Source organism: Hemiscyllium ocellatum, chromosome 19 (genome assembly GCF_020745735.1).
Source record: "Hemiscyllium ocellatum isolate sHemOce1 chromosome 19, sHemOce1.pat.X.cur, whole genome shotgun sequence".
Classification (NCBI taxonomy): Eukaryota; Metazoa; Chordata; class Chondrichthyes; order Orectolobiformes; family Hemiscylliidae; genus Hemiscyllium; species Hemiscyllium ocellatum.
In genome coordinates, this window is record NC_083419.1 from 51,359,210 (window position 1) to 51,372,686 (window position 13,477).

Sequence of the window (13,477 nt, forward strand, 5' to 3'; positions counted from 1 at the left end):
CCTCTTCTGTCAAGCAGAAGATACAGAAGCTTGAACGAACACACACACACACACACACACACACACACCAACATGTTCAAGAACAGCTTCTTCCCTTCTATTATTAGACAGCTAAATGGACCTCTCTATTTTCAAATAATGTTGATTTTGCTTTGTACACCTCCTGTGCAGCCGTAACCTTGAATACCTCACTCTGTTTACACACCCTATGATCTGTATGTTCTTATTTGCATTGATCTGCCTGTATTGCTCACAAAATATAAGTTTTCACTGTACTTAGGTACATGTGACAATAATAAATCAAATCAAATCAGATACTTCCTCCTTAAATTCATAACCTCTGCACCTCCTTCTCTCTCCTTAAAGCCCTCATTAAAGCCAGCTCTGATTAAGCTTTGGTGTTGTCTTCCATCATGACCTTTCATTTAACATCCAAATATGCCTTTGTGAAGTGCCTCAGGAGATTTTTCCAAATTAATGGTACCATGTAAATTGAAATTTTCATTGATGTAAGTGCCACTTTTTGGAACCTAAACATGCTGTCTCGGTAAGTACAGACATGTTGACTTGGACATTGAAGTTCCAAATGGTTACAAGTCTCAGTTATGAGACTATAAGATGAAAACAGGATAAATGAGGAAAATTGTTACAGATCAGAGAAGAATCAAATGGGGAGTTCTTGTCCAAGCACCTCACAGGAGTCAATTTTTAAATCTGATTTTAATGGCACATGATGGATAACAAAAAAATCAGGATGAGGTGAGAGACTTCAATGATTGAAAGAAAGCGCACTGAAGAATTTTTAATTGCTGCATTTTACAAGTCATTTTGCTGATATGGAAGAACAATGGATGGCCTGAGGTAATAATACTATGAAAAGAAACACAACAATTTCCAAGAATAAAGGAGCAGAGCACATTCAGGGCAGTTGCAAAACATACAAATGGAAGTTGTAGCAATTGGAATAAGATCAGTTAGGTAGATCTCATTGAATATAAGTTCCCTGATTGAGGCTGTTAACCTAATCCAATCAGGGAGTCCTGGCTGACAGATATAAACAGGAGTGTCAGAGAGTCTGTTCATTCTAGGAGCTAGCTGGGTCAGTGTCACGTACAATGCACATGTAAATAAAGGGAGACTTGGTGATGGAATACTGGCCTTCGTAGTGTTTTTTCAGAAGTGGGAATGGCTTTTGTTCAGGTTTCACTGATTTTACCAGCTGCACAATTCTTCAAACCTCTTTCTCTGAATGGATCATTACAAGCAAGCATCTGAGGTTGGCAAGTAATACAGAAGGCCAGTGGAATTTCGGTCTTTATTTCAAGGGCAATGGAAAGCATTAGTCAGACCACAGATGGAATACTGTGAACAGTTTTGAGCCCCTTCTCTACAGAAAGTACACTGGCATTGGAGGCAGTCAGGTGAATATACTGGCAAATGAATGGAGGTTGTGTAGATTAGGCTTGTACTCATTGAAATAGAGAAGAATGAGAGGCAACCTTACTCAAACATACAAGGTTCTTACAGGATTTGACTGTGTGAATGCAGAAAGATAGATTCCCCTTGTGAGAGTGTCGAGGATCAGAGGACATAATATTAGAGTAATGGTCATCCATTTAAGACAGAGATGAAAAGTCTTTTTTCTCAGAGGGCAGAGACAGATTTTTAATTAGTAAGGGGTTCAAGCTAATGGAAAAAAACAATAAATTGGAGTTGAAGTTTATCAGATCAGACATGGTCGGATTGAATAGTACAGCAGACTCGATGGACTGAATGGCTGACTTCTGCTCCTAAGTTGTCTAGGTTTGGATTTTTGGGCCTCTTCTCACTGAACACATATGAAGTAATGTTAACCATTCTCCTATCCACTAAACTAAGAAAATAAAAATATTACAAAAAATTAAAGCAAAATGTACTTTTTTTTGGAATATTGTAATACATACAGAAAAAATATCAAGTTTTAGTTCTAATTCTGACTCCACTTTCCTTCCTTTCTGAATTTCAGCCAGAATCAACATGCATTGATGTAGTTATTGCTTTAAAAAATAAATGTGCCTTAATCACAATATATAATAAATTCTCAATGGCATACAAACACAGACTAGGAAATTAATTTCAGTACACTTGCATGGTTGACATTTTAGATTCTGCAATACTCCTCTACAATCTGCAGAAGAGGGTACTTAACATAAAGGCATTCTAAAATAATGTTCGCACGAGAAAGATGAGAAAGAAAGGACAATTCGCAACTTGTGACTTTAAAATAGCATGTTTTGCATGATTTGAATGTATAATGTTGCCAAATGCATGTACACAGATCTCTAAAACTTACCTTTGTTAGTCCACAATTTTAAGTTGTGAATTATTCTTTATCCCCCAAAAAGATCACCAGTTTCCTGGAATTCAGCCAAGTGGGAAATTATCAGGCATCTCCTTCACTTCATATTTTCAGCTGCTATTACGGAAAACTAAACAGTTTGTTTATCAGCAGTGGCCACATGTACATGCTGGAGATTGAATTCCGTGGCAAGGAGATAACTAACTTTACTATTGTTAGATTCTTACGCAGAAATCTGAGAAGTGAATTTATGTAGGCTCAACTCAATCCCTACAAAATACAAAAAAAAAACAATTATATTAGCAAAGCAGTTATTTTTCTGACTTTATGGTGACTTCCTCCTCACCCTTTGTGGTTTTAACTGGAGATCATATGGATATCTGCAACGCTGAGTAACGGAAATGATTTCGTAGTAGATGTGATATGGGCCACCCCCTCAATTAACCGTTGCAACAGACAGAAAACTGAAACAAGCCACTATAAGATGATAGAAGGGGAGTCAAAGTAGAATTGCAAGACTGACCTAAATATCAGGATAACCTAAACTAACTGAATGTTTTTTTTAACTTAATGTTTGAGTTCCATTCACTCACACTATGGAGGAACCATTGATGTTGAGATGCATTCAAAAGTACATATTCTCACACAATTTACAGTGAATTAAGTTCTAATACGATGAATTTCACCAGAATTTATTTCTTAACTTGTATGTACCTAATCACTTAAAACAACTAACACTGAATACACACTGCAATTTCTCTAAGACACTTAACAATCACTCAAAGTAGTTTGACTGGATATGGTGACCTCATACTTTTTTAGATGGTGGTAATAATCCTGATCTTTCCATACACTAAATTGATCAATGGTATTTAGTTCTTTTTGGGGACATGTGGAAAAGCTTACACCAAAGTGGCAAATTAACAAGATGCTGGTGAGGAAACGTTTCACTTTTCACATTTGATGCCAACATCAAACATTCCAACTCAATAATAGGATGAACTAAACTTCATAACAAAACTCCTATAATGCTGCAACAAACAGTCACAAACTGAACTGTATGGGTGCAATACTTCTATTACCCACACCAGCAGGCTTGTAAGAAAGGTACTATAGTAATTATTGGTGCCTTTAATCTTTATGTAGGTTGGATAATGCAAATACGAAAATATAGATAAGAGGATGAGTTCATAGCAGGTAGCTGGACGGTTTCTTAGAACAATATATTATGGAAACAACTAGAGAACAGGCTGTTTTAGATCCTGTCATATTTAATGAGAAAGGATTAGTTTATAATCCCATCACAAAAGATTTTCCATAAAATTAGTCACATGATAAAATATCACATCCAATATGAGGTGATAAATTTAGGTCTTAGCTTAAATAAAAATGATTACAAGGATGTGAAAATGGAAATTGAAGTGGATTATGGAGATAGCTTAAAATGCTATATAAATAATAAGACATTAAGGACCTTTTTCATAACTCTCAAATAATCATTTCATTCTAAAAGAAAGACTATGAGAAAGATGAACATGGTTAATTTTAAAAAAGTTAAATGTGTTATGAAATTGGAAGAAAAGGAAAACATATTGTGACATCTAGTGAGTGGCTAAAAATTGGTAACATTTTAGAGGCCAGCAAAGATTACTGGAAAAAAAAGGAAAGTAGATGAAAGAAGTAGATAGCGGGAACTACTGAAAGCTTATAAAAAGGAAAAGAGTAGTAAACATTGGTCCTTTAGAGAACAAGACTGGGGAGTTGATAATGCAAAATGAGGAAATGAGAAATTGAAAAGTCTATTGCTAGACCTCAGAATCAGAGGGCATTCATCTTCAAGGAGGAACCATGTCAAGTGAGATTTACTCCATGAATAATTGAGATTCTTCAGGGGCCTAAATATGTGGAAAACAAGTACAAACAGTGACTTCCCTCACTCTGATATGCACAGATCAACGAGAAGTGACAGAAATGTTAAAATAGAGCTGCACCATCACGATGTTTCAGTCTGTACATTCTTCCTCTTCATATAGTTGTGAAAAGCCTGACCTTACAGGCAGTTCTATAAACAGTCTCCAGCGGTTTCATCACATTTCCTCTCTGTTCACTGAATCGAGTTACATGACAATTTCATTTCACAACAAAGTTGCTTATGGTTCTGACATTTTATTCATTTCTTTCAGACTTCCTAATGACACAAGAGTTCATGGTGCTTCTTCAAACCATGTTCAACCTCCTTATCCTCACTCAAAGATTTTCCAATTTTTATACAGTGCAGCAAGTATCAGCCTGGAAATGTACCATTACAGAAGTAAATATGAAACAGCCACAGTGGCACTTGTTGAAATGTTTAGTACAAATTCCAAACTGCATAATTGGTGCTTTTACAATCTTATGTGGCAAAATCTCCAATATGCTCACCCCTTTGAAGTTAATAATTTCCATGAGATTTTGTGATCTAGCTTAAAGATAAATTAAAATTCTAATTTCAGCTATCAATCTCAACATAATTAATTTTTAATTTGCAGAAAAATTATTGAAGTTATTTGGATATTTTCCAATATACAAAGGCAATACCCTCCAATGGCTGGAATCATTAAAAAAAAATTCTTTATCAGAAGGCAATCATCACAGCTCCAGGACATCATTGCAAGAGACACTTGTCAAATATCTTTGATTACTTTATTAAAATATTATTAGAAATAACCGTCTTTTTCATTTAGTTTAGAATGAGGCTGTTCAGTGCTCCATCCATTTATATGGGTAAAAAGCTATCTTGAACAGGTACTTCAGCCACTTTCAAAGACAACACTACTGGTTCAGGTGTAAGCAAAAGCTTGGGGGTCACCACTGAACAGAAGTTGAAACTAAACACCTATTGAAATATCATAGATGCAACAGCAGGACAGAATCTAGTCATTCTATAACAATAGTCCCTCAAAACCATCCTTGGATCTTGAGTCAGGATTGTTAAATAAAGCACTGTACCTGAAGGATACACTCTCATTAAGGTCAGTAAAGCTGTCCCCCCATCAAGAATACATGTACTCGTTGCTGACACTTCCATTACACATACATTCAGAGTATAGTATACAATATTTCCCAACTGCACTCTAACAATCCAATAGTTAATTCATGAGAACCACCTTTCACTGAGAAGGCAAGAGAGGTAATGTTGTAGCAAACCACACCTCAAATTGTTCTTGAGCCATAAACCATTCTAGCTGAACAGATCCTTCATTGTGCTGTCAGAATTCTGCAATTCCACAGAACCATTGCAAAAAAGGACCCAGACAGTTCAGTTAGAACCCTTGCTGACCTTTCACAGTCTTTGCTTTTATTTTTTTATCAATTGTGGTTTGGAGCTATTAAAGGGGAATAGCCACTTGTGGACTTCATGAAACAGCTTGCGATAAGTGGAAAAGAACAGACTATTTGTGAGGCTAGGCTTGGAGGTTAGCTGCAGGCTGAGTCTTGATTCAAAGACACAGATTCCGACAGATAACAGCCAACCATGGGGTTCTGGAATGCGATCAGGAATTTATTGATTTTTTTAGGTGGTTTGAATCACCCCCAGATCTCTGGTTCTGACACTGGACTTATTTAGGAATGTGAAGAAGGCAGTAAATAGACGTTTCCGGGCAAAAAAAAAATCTGTGTTTATTAAATACAAAAAGGAAGCGTAATATAATAAATAAAGGCAGACGTAATAAACAATGAAATTGACACAGTCAACCATACAGAGGACAGTAATTAAATACACTATCAAATTAAATACAGGTTGAGCACTATTAGTGGCTAAATAGCAGCTTTAATCACAGAGATTCCAATCAGGTTTCCTACCTTTGGGGTTCCTGCACTGCTACTATCCACCTTCCCATCCCTGCTAGCTAGGCTGAAAACCTTGGGGTCTTGGCAATTTAAGGTCACCACTGGGGAGAAACATGATTGTGAAGTACAGCTGGCTGTCCCAGCATGGTTCCTTGATGAAGATTTCACATGGTGTAGGCCTTCAGTCTGGTGGAGTCTATTGATGCTGTAGGACCCATAATGAATTTAGAGAGTGAGTACTTGGTTTTCCTTACTTGCTGGTGGTTTTGCAGGTTGATTTTCATCTCAGGATGTGCCTGAGGCCTTCTGGTGTCAGTCGGTTCTTAGGCCTGCTGGTTGTCTGGTATGAAACAGGCCTGTGCCAGTAGGTTTCAGAATTCCTGTCCATCCTTCTTCTGGAGATAGCTGTGCAGATAGTGCTCAGGGAGATAGCTCTCCGGGATCCCTCTTCTGGGGATAGGTGTGGGAATTGCTCCTTGGCTGAAGTTGGGTCCTCCAATTATATTAATTGCAGATCTCTTGTCTTCACGCCAAACTGTGCTTGCCATCGTGTTAGTGCTGCTCTCTTTGAAGCTAATTGGCTTGCCGATAATTAAGAGCATGTGTGAATGTATTTTGATCGAAGTTGAACATCCAGTGTCTCTGTGAATGAATATTGATTGAAGTTGAATGCCTGTTATCTGTACAGGTTCGATTCAGTCTGTGTTGGGAAGGCTGAGGTGTAAAAGTTAGTTTCAGGTCTGGTTAATTGTCCTCATGGAGTGGATTGGACTTCTAGGCTGAACAACAGTGCCGGACGGAAATCATTCTGGCTCTGTAGATATTTGTTGCAGCCTAAACTCTAGATTTTGTCCAGTATTTTAGATGTTAGAAAAGTCCAGGGTCTTGTCCAGCATTTCAGATGATGGGGATTTTTGCTCAATCCTGTAGAAACAATGAAGCACACTGTGTTTAACTAGATAGAACTTTTCTATTATCAAGGTCAGCACCTGGAAATTGGCTCCTGCGAGTCTGGAAGAGATCTTACATTCAAGCAGATGGCAAATGTTGAATTGCAGTTGGGGTGTCTGGAAAAGACAGTTGGTCTATCAGTGCAGGACCAGAGTTGAAGCTGTTCATTTTGGATCATGCTTTCAGGGAGATGAGTTTGTCTGCTGATGACACAGCAAGATGATGTTGAACTGCCTAACTACCATTGACAGCTTTTAGAAGCCCAGAGAGTAAAAGGCTGAGTTTGAAGTATTACAATCTATATGTGAGTGAACTGGAAAGGTAACCCTGATCAATATTTCCAGGAAAGCAATGAAGGAGTCCACTTGTGAAACCACACATTGAGAAAACCATTGAATTAATCTGGCCAGTTTTGTTATTTTCCTTTATTTATCCATCAACTGTGTATGTTTGGTTGTCTGGCTTTTGTATGAATGGGACCAAAAACAAATGCTTCAGGTTTAAAGCAAAGACTTTAATTAGATTATTTTGTTGTTTATTTTTTATCTCTGCTAAAATTCTAACATAGTTAATAAATTGTTAAATCTTTTAAGATAGATAATCAGTGTCATGAATTAGTTATTCGCAAAGTCTGGGATTTGTTGTTCAAAAGTCTGATTAGGAACCACTGGAGTAACTATTGAGGATCTTCAATGGTTTTAATTTTGCCATGTTATAAATACAGAGATAGGAATGCTGATTTAGTTTGACTGTCTGTCCCTGTGTCACAACAATTTAAGTAGTACAGCCATCATTTCTCAAGGCAACTAGGAATGAGAAATAAATCAGACCTTTGTGTTGCACACAACTTATTTTTGAAAATGTAATGTGCAACAATGCAACTTTAGCAAATGTTAAATAACTGAATTTTAGACAAACATATGAATAAATCCACGACCATTTAATGGTAAAACAACATTTTCAAGAATCTCTTGAAATGGTAGCTCACATGATTTGAATGGTGAGCAGCCTGAAAGTGTTTTGCTATTCAATAAGATCACGTCTGATGAGTACCTAATGTTTTCTCCTAACTCTGCCAATACCTCACCTCCTTATTAATTATCTATCCCTGCCTTTAAAATATTCCAAGTCTGAACTTGTACTGTCATTGAAAGAAAATTTACAAGTATTTCAATCCTCTGAGAGAAAGAATTCTCCTAATTTCTGCCTTAAATGGGTGATCCTTTATTTAAATAGTTATCCCTAGCTCTATAGTCTCCCACAAGAAGAAACATCCTCTCTATATTCATCCCTTCAACACCCCAGGTCTTTACTGTATATGGTTCAATCAACTTTCCTCTCATTTTTCTAAACTCCGGTGAGTAAGCTTAGCCTGTCCAATCTTCTCTCATAAGACAACCTGCCCATTCCAGATACAGTATTAATCTAGTGAACTTTCTCTGAATTACTTCCAACGCATTTATATCCTTCCTTAAATAAGACCACTATAAGCAGTACTCCAAATATGGTTTTAATGTCCTGTATAAGTAAAGCATAATCTCTCTAATTTTATCGTCAATCAACCTTGCATTAAATGTTAATATTCTATTAACTTCTCTAATTACTTGTGATACAGACATTCTAAGCTTTTATAATTCAATCAGCAGGGCATCCAGCATCTCAAAGCTCCACAATCTCTCACTATTTACATAATTTCTTTTAGTCTTGCTGCCAAAATGGGAAATTTCACATATCCCACATTATACTTAACATATTTACTCATTTCATTTGACCTAGTTCCCTGCCCTTGTGGTCTCTTTTCTACCCTCTTCACAATGTAGTTGTCAGTTTACATTCATCATCAGCAAATTCAACAACCTTTCCTTTGATCCTTTATTCATTCATTTATATAAACTGTTAAGAAATTGAGGATCCAGCACTGATCCTTGTAGCATACAACTTATTACATCTTGCCAACCAGAAAATGACTCATTTATGCCTACCATTGCCTGCTAGCTAGTCAATCTTCTATCCATGCCAATGTTAACCCTTACTGTGCTTTTATTACCAACAATAACTTTTGATATGACATCAAATAAGCTTTTCAAATGTTTTCTGAAAATCCTAGTAAATCCAATAATATCTACTGTACATTACTTCTTTGAAGAACTTCAACAAATGTGATTTTCCTTTCATTAAACCATGTTTACTTTGCCGGATCACCTTGGGCTTTTCTAAGTGCCCTGCTTTAAGGTCTTTTAACATCTTCCCGATGAGAGATAGCAAGCTAGCTGGCTTGCAGTTCCCCTTTCTTTATTCCTCTCTTTTTGAAATAAAGGAGTCACATTCATTATTTTCAATCGAACTGAACCTAGCTTAACTTTAGGGGAACTTTGGAAAATCAAAACCAGGCTTCAAACATCTATCAAGCTATTTATTTTATGACCTGAGGGTGAAGTCTATCAAGCATCCAGGAGTCTGTCGGCTCACAGTTCCAATAGTCTGGCTCAATGTCACATCCTTGATGGTTGTAACTTTCTTGAGATCCTCCCTCCCTTCCATTTCCTGATTTATACGTATGTCTGGAATGTTGCTTTTATCTTCTTTGGTGAAGTGCATTGCAAGATACCTATTCATCTGCCATCTCATCATCTTTCATTATTAATTCCCCAGACTCACTTTTTATAGGACTAGTGGTCATTGTTGTCATTTTTCAAATGCATGGCAGATCAAAGTGAATATTGTTTCTTAAAATTTTCTGGCACAGCCACACAATTTATGTGTGGTAGTGTGGACTTCTTTGGGGAATCCTCCCAGAATAAAAACATTAGTGTCAGGCACAAACAAATAAATCACGAATTTTAAAAGCACCTAAGAAAAGTACAGAATTTGATACAGTAAAATCAGGGGAATATTGCTATATCTGTAGTGAAAACACCAAATGTTAGAGATCACAGTGGGTCAGACAGCATCCATGGAGAGAGAGCAGGCTTACAATGAGTCTAGATGACTCTTCATCAGAGCATGAATGCGACAGAGGTGGGTTTTATCAGGGTGGACATGCTAAAGTGCTAATACCTAACCTTCCATATCAAACTGAATTCAAGAACTAAGAACTTTAATGGCGGAAACTAGGACCAAGCTAATACCATTTACATAATCTTGTTTCCTATTAATTTACATGTACAGTGCAAACACTTAACAAAAGGTTCAGAAGCATGAGGATTTCTCTACAACCCTTTGTTTGATCTCACTATTAATGGCATTGGTAGTGGACCCCCTTGCTCGATAAAATTTCCCATTCATCCTGATTAATAGCATTTGAATCAGTCAGCAGCACATGACAAATTCTTGACGAACCCTGATGAAAAGTCAGTGTGACACTTGGGTATTGTCAAAGACGAGCTCTAGACTCAGTCAGATGGTCAGTGTATGGCAGAAGGTCTATCCTGGGAGAAGGCCTAGAGACATCCCAGTTCAGCTTGCAGAAGGCTGGAAACTAAACGGTTAAAAAGATAACTTAAAAGATATTCAGTGATCTAATGCAATGAATGAACACCCGACTGAGACCACATTGTATTGTGCATCCAGATTGAGACTCTCTGATCTCTTACAACTCAGAAAACACATGCTGGCAAAGGCTGTTCAAGTAGTTTGAAATACAAGGCTCAGTTGTTAGCACTGCTACCTCACAGCACCAGGGACCCAGATTTGACTCTACCCTCAGGCGACTGTCTGGATGGAATTTGCACATTGTCTCCGTGTCTGCGCAAGTTTCTTTCAGGTGCTCCGGTTTCTTCTCACACTTCAAGGATGTGCAGCTTAGGTAGATTGGCCATGCTAAATTCATCATAGTGTTCAGGGATGTGAGATTGGATTAGTCTTGAGAAATGCAAGGTTACAGAGACTGGGTAGAGGATGTGGTCTCTTCGGAAGGTCGGTGTGGACTCGATGAGTCAAATGGTCTGCTCCCACCATGTAAAGGTTCTAAATCCATAAACACAAGTCCCTTCTCTGAGGAGACAGATTTTTTTTCCCCTTGGGACCCCAGAGATAAGTCTGTCCAATTTGAACAGCAAGTTGGCCAAGTCATTTAGAAATAAAAAGCAGTGAGAAGAGAGCACCATTGCTCTTTATTCAGTATGACAAGACATCTCCCTATTGGTGGGAAAATTGCAGAACATATCAAGATGGCATTTCAGAACTGCCTGCAGATGCAGAACAGTCATTGCAAGGATTGTAGTGGGGCAAAATATCAAAATAAATCGCAACCTATTTTCGCCCAAGAAAAAGACAGTAATTCTCAGGCACGTTATAGATCATCAGATGATTTCTACTACTTAACAGCAAAAAGACCTGTTTTAGACTAGATATGAGAGTCTGTGTATCTATTCCTTCTGATACCATATCCATGGTCTACGGCATCACCTTTTACAACCTACCATATAACTTCAACATGCAAGAGGCATTTCAATTGAAGACACAGCTGCAAGCTACACTTTGCTACAATGCACACTGTTTTGTAGACATTCTATGTAACTTTTATGCTGCTTTGACTGCAAGCCAGCCTGCACCTCTAAACATGACAGAGCTACTTCATTTTGATGCCATTATGTGTTATTTACTAAATGGAGAAGCTTGTCTTGTCCTGAATCTTAAAGTTTATTCAGCAGCAACAGATGGCTAAGATCTGCCTTCCTTTGACAATACTCCACCCTTGAGGACTACTGGTGAGTTTTCTGGATCTTCCATTCTCTTTTCAGGACACACCGCACGCAAATGTGGAAACAACAGCTGCAAGATGCCATGTTAAATGTGCACTTGCTCTATGAAGACCCAGCAAGTGACAAACACAATATCACCATCAGATGCTGATGATTTGATATTTTGCATTTAGCCATGACTTTCTAGTACAGCAGAGACATCAACATCCCTCATACAGTCTCTCTGGTCTCTTTTGACCAGTATTGAACCTTTGTTAACTATACTAATAGAGCTGTGTCCCTGTCTCAGTCACACAGAACACTCCATTGTTAAAGAACTGACATAAGCAACATCCTGTTCCTTTTGTGTCAACAAAATTATGTTTTGATGTCTTCCCTACAGCTAATGGGGAAAAAACCCTTCTTGACAATGAAGAGATACTCACAATTTATGTCCTTTTCACCACTCTTGTCTTCCTGGTCTGTGTACGTAACAGAGTCTTCTAAGTCTCCCAGGTTAAGTACAACACAGAATATCAAATAACTTTCTAAGGGGATAACACAGAAGTCCTTAATCCTACACATCAGCTAGGGAACAGAGTACTTAAGTAACAGTTCATCAAACAAGTAATTCTTTTAGCTTGAAACATTCTTCTAGTTTGAGAAGGTCAAAAGATCAGTCTTTGTGCTGAGGAGATGTTGCTTTGTTTGGTCAAGACTTGGGGATTCTTTGATCAGTTGCCCAAGATTCTCCATTCTAATTTTCTGAGATCTGCTTTGACTGCAAGCCAGCCTGCACCTCTAAACATGTCAGAGCCACTTCATTTTGATGTCATTATCCTCAGTACTTCTACTTCACTCCACAACTTCAGCTACTGTAGAAATGTCCTTTGTCAAGGGGCAGCACAGTGGCTCAGTGGTTAGCACTGCTGCCTCACAGCACCAGGAACCCGGGTTCGATTCCAGCCTCGGGCTACTGTTGTGTGGAGTTTGCACATTCTCCAGGTGTCTGCGAAAGATGTGCAGGTTAGGTGAATTGGCTAAATTGTCCATAGTATTCAGGGATGGGTACTACTACCCATAGTATTCAGGGATGTGTAGGTTAAGTGCATCAGTCAGGGGTAAATCAAGTGAGGGAATGGGTCTGGGTGGGTTACTCCTCAGAGGGTCAGTGTGGATTTGTTGGGCTGAAGGGCCTGTTTCCACACTCTAGGAATTTGACATATGAATCATACTCCTGCTGAAGAATTCACTTAAGGTCCACCTTTTTTTTAGATTAGATTACATACAGTGTGGAAACAGGCCCTTCGGCCCAACAAGTCCACACCGACCCTCCGAAGAGCAACCCACCCAGACCCATTCCCCTACATTTACCCCTTCACCTAACACTACAGGCAATTTAGCATGGCCAATTCATTTAACCTGCACATTTTTGGACTGTGGGAGGAAACCGGAGCACCCGGAGGAAGCCCACACAGACACAGGAAGAATGTGCAACCTCCACACAGACAGTTGCCTGAGGCGGGAATTGAACCCGGGTCTCTGGCGCTGTGAGGCAGCAGTGCTAATCATTGTGCCACCTTCTTCAGATTCATAGGACTGTCTCCTTGAGGAAGGGAATTAATGGAGCCCATTGATGAGAAACTTCAGTTACGAGGATAGATAGATGTTCAGA

General features: G+C 38.3%; 1 protein-coding gene across 1 annotated transcript in view; it reads right to left on the bottom strand.

Annotated features, from left to right (window-relative positions):
• parvg (parvin, gamma) overlaps positions 1 to 2,676 on the bottom strand; it is a 39,397-nt gene extending 36,721 nt beyond the window's left edge. The window contains exon 1 of the mRNA XM_060839461.1: positions 2,333 to 2,676. The gene's annotated coding sequence lies outside the window, so the exon portion shown is untranslated. The remainder of the gene's footprint in view (positions 1 to 2,332) is intronic.
• Between the last annotated feature and the right edge of the window lie 10,801 nt (positions 2,677 to 13,477).